The following is a 12,041-nucleotide window of genomic DNA, read 5'->3' as shown; positions in this document are numbered from 1 at the left end:
TCTGTGTGCTAGGTGTGCTTATCAAACCTGAGGTGTAATATGCCAGTCACTCTACCAGGTGCTAATCTGATGTACAGGAAGCTTGTTATATAATACCTGCACCCAGGTCCTTTTACACATTCATCACTCTACATAGACTATCTTCCTTTTCACTGATATAACTGCTATTCAACCTTTACAACCCTGTATAAAGGGTTATGGAAATCTCAAAATAATCTACTTTCTAGAAACAGAGATGAAATAACAGGAGGCTGGATTTTTATGTCAGAACTTCAATTAGGAATACAAAATAGAGGTATACATAGAAGGAAACATAACACACATTTATTGGAATAACCTAAGAGACACACTTTATCATATTGAATGAGGTATTTAAGAAGGAAATTATTAGTCCGCAGAGATTTAGGAATGACTATAATTTTAGTTTTGGATCTTCCATTGCAAATTGAATCAAAATGAAGAAAAACTATAATTCAGAAAAAAGTAACACTGTCTTTGGCTACTAGAGAGAGTCATGGAAACTATACCTGTACTGTCCAGTCTAAAGTGCAAATTATATAAAATTGGACTCATATTGATAAACATTTAAGCACCTAAAATAATACTATAGTGTTTATTTTGTCTTCTCTAATCAGGTAACTTACCCTTTTAAACTTTCTCATTTTGAATATCTTTCAAATATTTTAATTTCTTTTATTTATTTGACATGCAGAGAGAGAGAGCACACAGCAGAAAACACAAGCAGGGGGAGGGGTAGAGGGAGAGGGAGAGGGAGAAGCAGGTTTCCCACTGAGCAGGGAACTCTACATGGATGGGATCATGACCTGAGCCAAAGGCAAACACTTAGACTGAGCCATCCTGGCAGCCTGCAGTATTTTAATTTCTTAATTTAGTTATCCATGGCAAGTTTTATAATCTATAAGACACATAATAATACAGAGGCCAAAAAGTAATTTATTGTCTAAAGCATATTAAGTAAGTAATATCCTCATTAACATAAAATAATCTTTAAAAATATTAAGACCAGGGCACCTGGGTGGCTCAGTGGGTTGGGCCTCTGCCTTCGGTTCAGGTCGTGATCCCAGGGTCCTGGGATCAAGTCCTGCATCAGTCTCTCTACACATCAGGGAGCCTACTTCCACCTCTCTCTCTCTGACTGCCTCTCTGCCCACTTGTGATCTATGCCTGTCAAATAAATAAATAAAATCTTTAGAAAAAAAATATTAAGACCTTTTGCTATTTAATATTTCAATGGGGTTAGATCAATCAATGGGCTGTACCTTTCACTGATAATCACATTAGTGTGGATTTTAAATTCTCTAAAATATAATAATTACTATCATTATTAAAAATGATTTCCACAGGGGCGTCTGGGTGGCTCAGTGAGTTGGGCCTCTGCTTTTCGTTCAGGTCATGGTCTCAGAGTCCTGGGATCGAGCCCCACATCAAACTCTCTGCTCCGTGGGAAACCTGCTTCCCCCTCTCTCTCTGCCTGCCTCTCTGCCTACTTATGATCTGTCTGTCAAATAAATGAATAAAATCTTTAAAAAATGATGTCCACTTAGCGAACAGTGTTACTATTTCTTCTTTTCTATATGGATTTTAAAAAATGGAAGATCATCACAATCACTTCAGTTATTATAACTGGTTCATAAAACTGTACTGATATTTGCATCAAATTTTGTTATGGTTTCCAAAGAAAAGACTATTTATTGGTTACGCATTATAAATATGAACAATTTACATTTTATAACTTACATTTTACTGGGTATTTCTTAGAGAGGTTATTTGAGAAAACCTTTGATATAATTATATTTACTAAGGTTTTACTGATATTAAATATTTGATGGCATATTTCACAATGTGTAAATATATGTCAAAACATTTGAGTTCATTTTCATGATGTTGTATAATAATGTTTTATAATAATTACAGTATTTTAAAATTTAAGATGTTTTACAATAATTTAACTAATGCTAGTAGAAATACAAAACTTAGAAAAAGATTCTCCCATCTATACTTCATATTACATGTATAATGCTGAAAGAAATCACTTATTAGATTTCAAATAAATATGGCATTTATGTATGAAAACAAATCAATATGAGTGATGAAAATGAATGGATGCTTCAGTAGTTTTTAATAGAAATAAAATTTGATCATACTGATTACAGATAAAAATAAATCCACATGGGATTTTCAAATGACATAATTTTTGATAGTTAAGAAATCTTACGGTCCTTAAGGATTTTTGAAAATATTAAAGGTAACTAGAAAACAAATATATCTTGAAAATGTAATTGTAGCCTGATTACTTGCAAATATTTAAGTTATGTGACTCTGGCTAAATAATTTTTTATTTATGTGAAAGTAGAAATACTTATGACAAGTCAAAATTTTTATTCTTATCTTTTGCCTTTTGCAGAGATCATAACCTACACATGTGTTAAATTCTTCTGAAATGAGAAGGCATAAACTAGTGTTATGATATTCTACTGCAATCAGAGGAAGTAGAGAGGGCAAGCTTTAGACATGGAGCAAAAATACCAACTTACTCTTGTCATGTCAATATTATGACTTCCAGTTAATTTTTAGTGGCCTCAAAGTACTTTGATTTTCTGAGGCCCTGTGTCCTCATCTGTGAAACATTGCATTCTGATATCTTCACTTTTAAAGATGAGAACATTAAAGCTTTCTGTATACACTTCACAGATTGTGAAGAATAAATTAGTCAATATGTTCCAATTTTTTATGTTTTAATAATAAAATAATGTGAATTATTATAATGAAAAGTATGTATTTAGTAAAAATATTTCTAAAAGTGCTTAAATATTCTAATGCATCTAATTACATATGCCAAATATTTCTGACATTTTATGTGTGTAAAACAAAGGAAGTACATATTTTACATATTTGTATGTTAGAGTATATATAGATTTTATATGCATAAAATGTGATTTATACATATATCATTAACACAAAACATAAATTCAGAAGTATTGTCTCAGAGGATTCTGGAAAGGTGTCAGGATAGGAAGCACCAAGAATGTGTTTCCCTATGTAGATGAAAATTGTACTGGTAGAATCTGAGTAATTATTTTGGAACCATGGACTCTATTAAAGGCTTGTAACCTCTACAGGAAAACTTGATGATAAATTATGGCCAATTCTGATGCTTAGCTCAGTAGTAAATACCCATCCTTGCCTGGTGCAGAACCTTTGCAGACAGCTGTATGCATGTTCCCAGGACAATAGGGTTTGCTGGAGCCAAGATGAGCAAAATGAACTCTGTCCTCCAAATACCAGGAATCTGTACTCTGATTACCGATTGCTGCTTCTGTTCAAAGAAATGCAAAAAAAAAAAAAAAAAAAAAAAAAAAAAGAGGTCACAGTCATTGTTACTGAATTTCCCCTGTACTTAAAGGGCCAGAGCACTTTTTCTTCCACCCTGACTCCTCCTTTTTCCTTATTTATCTCTTTTTGGGAACCAGACATATTAAAGACTAGGACATTCAAAAGAAACTGCATGTATAAGGAAAATTAGAAAGTAACCACACAGGCACAGAGAAAGGCACAAGATCATAAAAGACATGTGAAAACCTTAAGTTTACACTGAGACTGATGCTAGACACAAAGACAGACTGCAAGAATAAAAAAAAACAGCAACAACAAAATATCCCAGTAAACCCTGGGAGAGAAGAATAATCTCATTTTTAGAGTTACATTACTAGATTTAAATGTCCAATTTTAAACAAACAAACAAAAAAAATCACAAGATATACAAAGAAAGAGGAAAGTTTTTTGCCCATTCTGAAAGAAAAAATAAGTCAACAAAAATTGTCCATAAAAAGGACTTGATGGCCATTCTATTTCATAAAAGCTAAAACAGCTATCTTAGTGGTGCCTGGGTGGCTCAGTTGGTTAAGCATCTGCCTTTGGCTCAGGTCATTGATCCCAGGGTCCTGGGATCAAGCCCCACATCATGCTCCCTGCTCAGCTGGGAAAATGATTCTCCCTCTGCAAACCCCTCCCCAGCCCCACTTGTTTTCTCTCTTTCTCTCTCTAAAATAAATAAATTTAAAATATTTAAAAAAAAAAACCAACTATCTTAAAGATGCTTAAAAAACTAAAGGAAGATGTGGATAAAGTTAAAAAAAGGTGATGTATAAACAAAACTGAAATATGAATTAAGAGCTCTGTGGAGCACTATAAGTGATGGGACATTCAGAAGGAGAGGGGAGAGAAAAAAGGAAAACAGAGTATTTGATTAAATAATGGCTGAAAACTTCCTAAATTTGATGAAAGACATGAATATAAACATTCATAAACTAAAAAAATCTCCAAGTAAGAGGATCTCAAAGAGTTCTATATTATACATTATAATCAAATTTTCAAAAGTCAATGACAAAGAGAACTTCTTAAAAACATCAAAAAAAGAAGTGACTTGTCACTAATAGGAGATTCACTATGACTTTTTTTTCTATTAGTCATTTGAAATTCAATAAATCTTTGCTATATTTTAAATGTCAGGTCATTAAACTTTCCTGAATAGCTTTTCTAATTTCCACAGGTCTACAAATGTCTTTTGTTGTTTTCCTTATGGGTTCAAACATGGTCTAATACTTATTGAGATAGTCCACCGTTATTACCCACCTCCCATTTCATTTGGACAGTCTCTTTTCTCTTTTGCACCTGTCCTGATCATTTTGAATATTATTTTCAGTTGACATGTAACAGTGCATTGTCTTATCTAATAAGGGTGATTCCATCTTGAATATTTGGAAAACCTATCATTCGATTTTCTGTCCCTTTGTACTCCCAGTAAGTTAGAAGCTGCATATTACTCTATTTGTGCTGTTCCTTCTCCATAGCCAGTGGTTAGAATAGAATTTACTAGATCTCTGGGTAGACATGTATTTCTTTGTCTATCATTTGCATTTCCACATATTTCTATTATTCTGAGAGTCATTTAGCTGTTGGTGGCCTGTCCCTATCTGAATAGATTGCCATATGCTTATAGCTTTTTCGTGATAGATACCATGTAAGAATGTAAGTATAGTCATTGTTATACAATATGATTGGTACATGTGTGTGTATAGATAAAAATTCTAAAAGATACATATCAGATCATTAGCACTGTTTATCCAAGAAAGGTTTTAAAAGAGGTTTGGAGAGGAATGGAAAGAAATCACTAACTGCTTCTGCATTTTTGACTTAATACTTTACCCAAATATAGTTTATATGACTTAAAACATAATACAAATAAAATTATAAAGCATGGAATACCATAAAATATTTTAAATAGCTATTTGTCACTCTGTTTCTCTAAGTATAACTTCTGTACACTGCATCAGTATAAAACTGATACGATAATTTAAAATGCAGATTCCTCTCCTTTTCTCCCAAGTAATTGGAGTCAAATTTTCTGTATTCCCAAAACACTCCAAAGTTGATTCTCATGTAAATTTAAAATTAAGAACCATTTTATAAAGGGGAGCAGGATTATATTACTTTCCAAGTATACCTTGATGACATTTTGTCATTCTTACTTCTTTTACTACTTCTATGTATAAAGTATATGTACATAAATATTTGTTTAATTATATACCAACCCTTATCTAGATTGCCATGACAACCAAAGAAGGGACAAACAATAAAATGGCAGTATATTTCTCAGACTGAATAGTCATGTTTAATTCTCAGTACTTCACAAAAAAAACAAATCAGTTTTTCTTTTTCTCTCTGTTTTATTTTAGTTCCACAAGACAGGCAACAATACATATTTTAGTAGAGGTTGGTTGATCGTGAAATAGTTCCCATGGATCAGAATTTGATTTCTGGTGTGGGCAATTCAATGAATCATTTATTGTATCATGCACAGGTGTTCATTAGGAAAGCATCATACTCTAGTGGAAAGAACAACTATTCCTCAAGATCATTCAAGTGTAAAATTGCATTAGGGACAATGATAAGGGATTAAGTGACCATAAGTGCTATCTTTATGCCTTATGTTATAAGCAATAGAAATGACCCTTATAGTCCCTATGTTCCAAGCAATAATGGATCGTCTTTTCAAAACTGACCCAGGATGCTTAGCATTTCCAGATAGTATCATATAACTGGGCAGATTCACACTGGGCTCTCGATATTCCTCCAAAATTCTTCTTTTTTTCCTAGTCATCATTTTCTTCAAATTCCTAAAATTACTATTTCAAAAGTCCTCTACATCTCAAATCACTAATCTCCTAGCCTCTATCACTCTGAGTATATGGCCTAATCTCCTACTTCATATAAAAAATTAAAACCCATGAACCAGTAACAAATTCAGTCTCCAAATCTTTAAATCTATCCACTCTTACTTAGATATTGATATCTTTGTTAATGGACAAGACATTTCCTGCTTTGGATGCTGCCCATTCTATCCCTTCTTTACAAGCAATTTATCAGATTTTGTGCTTAAACGTATCCTCCCCTTTTCCTTATCTTCCATTCATTTCACAACACATGGCAGTCACAGTTATAACTCTACCAATCCACTAAAGGAGCTCTCTTAAAATCCCAGTGATTTCCATGACATTAGATTGAATAGAAGCATCCAGACCTCATCTTGCTTGACTCTCATCAATGTTTCACACATCTGACAATTCTGTTGTACTTAAATTATAACTCTTCTTTCTTCTGTGTCACTAAATACTCTGATTTTTCTCTTACTTTACTTCTTATTCGCCTTCTTCTTTGTTTCTTAAAGGTTATTATGACCCGTACCTCTGCTCTAGGCTCCCTGTTTTCTTAATATAGAAGAGTATTTTAAGAACTCCATCCCCTTCATGGATGTTAATACACCTGGCCTAAGTATGTGTAATAAAACTAGTTATGAGATGTAACCTTGTCACCAAGCCATGATAGTATTACATAATACTTATATTACTTTGAAATTATTGATGAGTGCCTTAGATAATTGAATCTCAGGCTGTGTATCTCTTGGTACTGTGAGAAACTCAAAGAAAAAAAGGCCAACAAAAAGAGCCAGGTGCCTTAAAACCATTAAGAAAGCATTACCTAGAACATAAAATATAAAGTAAGATGGTAGCCGTGTTGTTTGTATGTATATGTATATACTTATCTGTGTGTTTATCAAATGTATTCTTTCTTTAAAAAGAGCATGTTCTAGGGAAACACACACACACATACTAAATTATGTATAACCCATGTAAAATATGCAATGAATACTTTCTCACTCTTCTCTCATTGAAAGCAATAGAAGAGAAAAGAAGAGATCCTAACAGTTTAGGGAAATTGGGGAAGATTTACTATGTTCATATGCAATATTTAAATTATTAGCATTTATCTCTTTTTAGAGAAATGTGCCTTTTCAAAACATAGTTTTATAGTTGAGTCTACACATGTTTTAAAAATTAAATGAATGAAAATAATTGATGTAAAAACATTTAGTCATATAAATATCAACCTTGCCAACTGAATTCATTAGGAGATGAAGAGAAGTCCAAGTGACTTCTAGATATCTTTTTTTAATATTTTATTTTTAAGTAATCTCTACACCCAGCATGGGACTTGAACTCACAACCCAGAGATCAAGAGTATCATGCTCCACTGACTGAGTCAGCTAGGCACCCCTAGATATCTTTATTCATGAATCATTGGCCCCTGACATTGTTCTTTATTACTTAAGTACTATAAATATTCTTTTTTTGGTTATCTTAGCTCTGTTATAATCACTGTTATTTCATAGACATTATACTCACAATGTTGTATTCAAATTTTAATATCTGAATTTGTTTCTTGCTATCTCTGTAACAATTCCTTGTGTATATTAAATAAGCCTGTGTCCTATTTCAAGTCCGTAATACTGAAAGTGTTCAAGACAAGCAAGTGTTATTAATGGTGATGGGGTAGTTTTGACAAGTTGATTTCTGCTGCCTAAACTTGTGCAGATAATTTGCAGAAACTACCTGAATATTGTACAATATCCAGGTTTCCACAAACATCACTCCCTCCATAATAAGATTACAATCTGCCCATTTCTTCATACCTCATTCAGTATTTCAGCATTTTCTTGGCTACAGTAGATCCTGTTCTCAGAACTGATTGCTTGTTTGTTGAAAAACCTAAATTTCTTTTTTTTTTTTTTTAAGATTTTATTTATTTATTTGAGAGACAGAGATCACAAGTAGGCAGAGAGACAAGCAGAGAGAGAGAGAGGAGAAAGCAGGCTCCCCGCGGAGCGGAGAGCCTGATGTGGGCCTCGATCCCAGGACCCTGGGATCATGACCTGAGCTGAAGGCAGAGGCTTTAATCCACTGAGCCACCCAGGCACCCGAAAAACCTAAATTTCTTGATTATGTCTATCAACTGGTTACTCTGCTTTCCTTCCCAGATTGCAAAATGTTAGCTCTAGCTAAACAAAAATATGTGTGTAAATTCATGACATCCTCAAATGTTATGCTTTGAGATTTCAGTGAGGTACTATCACTTGGGAAGATTTTCATTGTTTCTCTTTATTCCTTAGCAGATGCCCTGCATTAAGCACTATAAACTATCTCTTGCTTCAGTCTTCAGTTTCATAGTTTTAACTACTTTTTTTTAAGATTTATTTATTTCAGAGAGAGAAACAGTGAGTGTCAGCTAGTGAGGAGAGGGGCAGAAGGAGAGAGAGAATCCTGAAGCAGGTCCTCCACTGAGCATGGAGCCCATTGAAGGAATCAATCCTGAGCTCATGACCTGAGCCAAAACCAAGAGTTGGCTACAACTGACTCAGCCACCCAGGTGCCCCTAGTCTTAACTACTTTCTGAGTAGGCAATCCCTCCTCCCTCCTCATAATTTATTAATACTTAATAAAATAAATTTACTTAACAATGTTATACCTTTTCTCATTCCAATATATTCCCTCCTCTTTCAAAGAAAAGTTTTCATTTAATCCAACAAAAATTAAGACATGCATGATAAATGAGAGAATGAGCCTTTAGTTTCAGAAGCTAAATTATTGAGGGCAGTACACAGAGTTTGGAACTCTAAAAACTGAAGAGATCAGCATTACAAGAATCCTTGGTCATAAATGTGAAAAGGCATCCAAGGAGACCAAAAATGGCATAATCCTATGTGACCTGAACTCTTATGAGTCTTCTCCAGGAATAACTTAGTCTCCTTGCACACAACTCCTTCTATTCTACCCCACTAACCTCGCCATTGTTCTTTACACATACCAAACACCCTCCCACAGTTCCTGCACTTTTCTCTCCCTCTGCCTGAAATGTGCTTCCATAAATGTCACAATTAATAGCATTTTCACTTTCCTCAGGTCTTCAAATATTTTCACACCAGATAGGCAGGCCTTTCCAAATCACTCTATGTCAAACTGCAGCCTCTACCACATCCTCTATTTCTTTTGTGAATTCATCCTTTTTCATGGCATTTAGCACCATCTGACACAACACCTATAATCTTTTCCTTATTTTTTTTGCTGTCACCTGTCACTTTGATGAAAGCTTCCTGAGGGTGGAAATTTTGTCTTCATTTTTCACTCTTACACCCATCTCCTATAACAATGTATGGTATATGATACACATAAAGAAGTTTACTAAATGAATAAAATCAGCCTCATTGATACCTGTGGTAAAAAGGTGATTCAGGATTAAAAGGAGGAAGTATTCTCCCCGCCCCCCAAAAATAGTCAGAAGTCAGTTGCAGAAGGTAAGTGAGAATCTCAATCTAGAAACTTATTCACAAGGAAATGATGGTACTCATTCCAGAATCAGCTTTAGAAGGTCTGGCATCAAATCCACCATCAATGACAATAACAAAATTTAGGCATGTTGCTCTCCTAAAATTACCATTTCAATCAATCCTTGTTATAGAATTTCAAACTATTTTCTTAATTTCAAAATAGAACAAATGAGGGACACCTGGATGGCTCAGTCTCTTAAGCATCTGCCTTTGGCACAGGTCAGGATCCCAGGGTCCTGGAATCAAGTCACACTTTGGGCTTCCTGCTCCGTGGGGAGTCTGCTTCTCCCTCCCCCTTTGCTTGGTGTTGCCCCTGCTGGTGTATGTGCTCTCTCTCTCTTTCTCAAATAAATTAATCAAAACTTTAAAAAAAAAAAGAACAATGGTATTCAATGCTTCCTCATGACCTATTTCTGTGGAGTATTATCCCTTCCTATTTCTCCACAGGGAACTATCATACATAGACATGAAAATTTTATGTATGTATTTTCCCCAAACCACCTTTATAAAACATGTGGGCTCCTGGTTCTTCTTGGTGTGATAATAATTATAACTGTTTAATGGGACTTTAAATAATTTTAGGGGTTAAGTTCAACTCAACTGATTATTTGGGCTGTCAGTTATCTTCTACTTATCTCCAGGGATTTAGAGTTCTAGCTTGTCAAGACTAAAATGACAAAAGGAAAAATAATTCTACAATTAATCGTAAGGGACTGAAGAAAGCCCCAGTATTTTGAGCTTTGTCTGCATTTGCCCAATTTACTGTGACTGTTTCTACTTTCATATCTTGTTAATTTCAGTAGCACTTAAGGATATTGTGCCAAAATGAAATCTATCAACTGATACTTTCTTTCAGCTGCACATACTGTGCCAGAAGGACACACATTATGGGTGTTGAGTTTTGAAAGACTTATGTTGAAAAAGATTGTGGGAAGAACTGTTAGGAATCATATTCAGTATTGTGTATGAACATCAAAATCATATCACAGAGCTGTATGAGAAAAGACCTAACTAAAACCAGGAAGCAGATGGTGAAGTTGGGAGACAAACACAATATCACAATGAAGACATTAGAACAGCTGATGTAAATGCGGCAGTGCCATTGTTAGCCTGTGTAGTGAAAGCTGTAATTGCCATTTTAAAGCTCTCTTGGTACTTTGCTGTACAAATCCCTGCCATAATTTCCTGGAAAGAAATTTTCTGCAGTAAACACACAACAGAGGTAGATACAGGACTTTCTGTGATGTTAATGCTGAAAATTTTAGGACTTTATAATCAGACTAAGCCTGTCTTCAAATTTAAAACGAAGCAGCAATCTTGTAATTTGATAATGAAGATAGCCAATGTGGATAATGTTTAGTGGGTCTTGACTATTTCTGAACTGGTAAGGCCCAATCTCTAATCAGTCAAAGGACTAATATAAAATTCTTTCTTTCTCCTGTAGGGACAAATTTTTAAGACATCTCTTATCTGTGCACTATTATCCATCCTTCTGAGGATGAGTCCAAACTACCTTAGGTTCTGTAGCTGGGAAAAATAAATAGAACATGGTTAGTCCCACCTTTGGAGTACTTGCACACTAACTCTCTGAAAATGCCAGGATAGAATATGAACAATAGATTGTGCACTTTCTTATCTATGAAATAAATTTAGGACTGTTCTGCTTTGAGGTTTTTTTTTTTTTTTATTACTTTTAATACTTGTTTGACTGTAGCTGCCAGACATCACTTTTATTATGGTGAGAAGACAAGATTTTGATCAGCATATTAAAAAAAAATCATAGTAATGATTTCACCTCATAGAAAACATAGTTGAGCCTTTTTTAAAAAACTAATATCTAATGTTCTTAAGACTCCAAATATATTCTGTATGTAACTTCCATTACACTGTATGGCTTTGATATTGAATGATACATGTGGTGTAATCACCTCTACTTCCCTAGAGAAATAATTTTAGAGGAAAAAAAGCTATAAAAGAAATTATCGAGGGCATATGGACATAAAAGGAGAGATAATAAAATTTCCAGGCACAAGTAAGTACTCAAGGAGAAAAATTATGTTGATTATTCCCTAATATAACATGTGTTTTTTTTTTTTTTCCATGAACAGTTTGTGTTTTAATGAGAAGGAATTTATTTATGGCAAGCATCAGACTCAAGTTGAAAATGTACTTTAAGCATTCTTAGCAGCTTTCTTAATTTTACATATGCTGTTTTGTGCAGCTTAATGTTTCTTCATTTTTTTCCCAATCTCTATATTTTAATATATTTGGATGTTTTAATTACACTTTATGTGTTGTT

The sequence above is a fragment of the Lutra lutra genome, chromosome 15 (genome assembly GCF_902655055.1).
Source record: "Lutra lutra chromosome 15, mLutLut1.2, whole genome shotgun sequence".
Lineage (NCBI taxonomy): Eukaryota > Metazoa > Chordata > Mammalia > Carnivora > Mustelidae > Lutra > Lutra lutra.
Note: the sequence above shows the minus strand (reverse complement) of the source record.